Consider the following 2,757-nt stretch of genomic DNA (forward strand, 5'->3'; position numbering starts at 1 on the left):
CAGAATTTCTGAATCAAGATCAGACTTCTTAAGTAAAGGTTTAATTATAGCAACCGTAAAGCTCTGTGGTACATAACCATCCATCCATCCATCCATCCATCCATCCATTATCTTTACCCGTTTATTCCATTTTGGGTCACGGGGGTCGCTGGTGCCCATGTCCAGCAATCACTGTGCGAGGGGCGGGGTACATCCTGGACGGGTCGCAAGTCCATCACAGGGACACATAGAGACAAACGAGACTCACTTACACCTAGGGACAATTTAGAGTTACCAATCAGCCTAACATGCATGTTTTTGGTCTGTGGGAGGAAACTGGAGTACCCGGAGAAAACCCACGCATGCACGGAGAGAACATGCAAACTCCACCCAGAAAGGCCCCAGGACTGGGGTTTGAACCAGGGACCTGTTCGCTGAGAGGCAGCAGCTCTACCAGTTGTGCCACCGTGCTGCCTATCATAACCATCCATTAAAGACAAATTAAGTAGATCCAAAATGTGGACATTAATTAGTGGAAATACCTCTTTAAACAGTCTGGTTGGGATGGGATCTAGCAGGCATGTGGATGGTTTGGATGAGGTTATTATTTTTGACAATTCAGAGCTCAACAGGACAAAAACTGTCCAAACATAAATCAGGCTCTAGTGAAATGTTTAAAGTTGCCTCATTTGACAGGGGACTAGAGATAGTAGAAGGAAGGATGGTTTGAATTTTCTCTCTAATTGAAATAATTTTATTTATAAATAATCTCATGATGTCATCACTACTTATAGTTGTAGGGATACATGGTTCAACAGAAATGGGACTTTTAATTAGTCTAGCAATAGTACTAAACAGAAACCTTGGGTTATTTTCATTCTCTAGGGTTATTATTATATTTATTGAAAACAAGTTTTCAATACGAGGTCCAGGCAGAACCTTTCCCCACAGGATTTATTCATTTATTTTTCATTGTTCTCATTTTTAAGAAATGCAATAAATGGAAATATACGTGGCACTGTGGCACAGGTAGACCTGCAGCCTCACAGCAAGAAGGTCCCAGGACTGAATCCAGGTCTAGGACCTTTTTGTGTGGAGTTAACATGTTCTGTCTGTGCACGTGTGTGCTTTCTCAGAATGCACCACAGAGCTGTCTGGGGTGTCCCCCATATGGGCTCCAACGACCCCCCCAACCCAGGACAGAAGAAGGATATAAAGATGTGTGTGTGTGTGTGTGTGTGTGTGTAAATTTCTAGACCACCTCTGGACAGAGATCTCTGAGGTTGTTACTGGAATCTGTTAGAGCCACTCTTCCAGTTTGGGACCAGTTAGAGCCACTCTTCCAGTTTGGGACCAGCACCAAGTGCTGAGCCCACTGACACCTTGACTCTCCTCAGCGTCTCTATTCTTTCAGCGCTTGGTATTTCTTGAGCTTCCTGTGTTCTTCCTGATGTTACAGTCACTTGAGATAGAAACATCTACCACCATCTTCTGTAGCTTGTCAATCACCACGATGTCCGGTTGGTTTGTCATATAAATATAATTATACTTTATTTATCCATCCATCCATTATCTTTTACCCACTTATTCCATTTTTGGGTCACGGGGGTCGCCGGTGCCCATGTCCATCAATCACTGTGCGAGGGGCGGGGTACACCCTGGACAGGTCTCCAGTCCATCACAGGGACACATAGAGACACACGAGACAAACAACCATTCACTCTCTCTCTCTCACCTAGGGACAATTTAGAGTTACCAATCAGCCTAACATGCATGTTTTTGGTCTGTGGGAGGAAACCGGAGCACCCGGAGAAAACCCACGCATGCACGGAGAGAACATGCAAACTCCACCCAGAAAGGACCCTGGACCGGGGTTTGAACCAAGGACCTGCTCGCTGAGAGGCAGCAGCTCTTACTTTATTTAAAAAACACTTAAAAAAAAACCCACCATTGGCCAAAGTGCTGTACGCTGATAACACATCAAGCTGAGTAAAAAGCCACGCAGAGCAAGTGTTTTAAGATCTTTAAAAGCAGGAAGTGCGTCGGCCTGTCTGACGTGTAAAGGCAGCTCGTTCCGCAGGTCAGGGGCAGTGACTGAAAACACTCGGTCTCCTCTCAGCCTCCTGCTGGACTTTGGGACGACCACCTGCAGCTGATCTGCTGACCTGAGAGGGCGTGAGGGAACAGCTGGAGCAGGTCGGACAGATACTGTGGGGTGAGGCCATGACAAACAACAAACACAAACTTGCCCTGTTTTCTACATAAACAGCTCCAGTTCACTTCAAGCTCGTCTCTTCTACCAGTCAGCCACATTCATCCAGTCTCAAAGACTTTCCAGTGTCCTTACGGTATATCCAGGTGAGGTTGATCAGTGAGTCCATGTCTCACTCATTTCTTTGTAAAGCTTGATGTCTTCCATGTGGAGGAGGTGACCGATGATTGTTCACTTTAGAACCAGTATCCATAGCCACGGTTTGCAATGATCTGGCTGAGGGGGTTCGGGCCTGAGTGGGGACACACCTGGGTATATGCCACACTCTGACTTGCACAATTGGCTTTGAATTTGCCTCTAGATTGGTCTTCCACATTCCCAGTGAGTTCTTGAGGAAGGCTCTTAGTGTCCTGTTGATGTTATATAGTTTCAAGCACTCCAGTATTCATGTGCGTGGCGTCAAGTTTAATAACAGTTATATTAGTTTATCACCCTGACACATTGAGAATGGTACAAAAAAAAAAACAACTAATCCCTGCCACAAAATGTTCCCCGGGGTCACATGC

This window comes from Nematolebias whitei, chromosome 4 (assembly GCF_014905685.2).
Source record: "Nematolebias whitei isolate Nwh7 chromosome 4, NemWhi1, whole genome shotgun sequence".
NCBI lineage: Eukaryota > Metazoa > Chordata > Actinopteri > Cyprinodontiformes > Rivulidae > Nematolebias > Nematolebias whitei.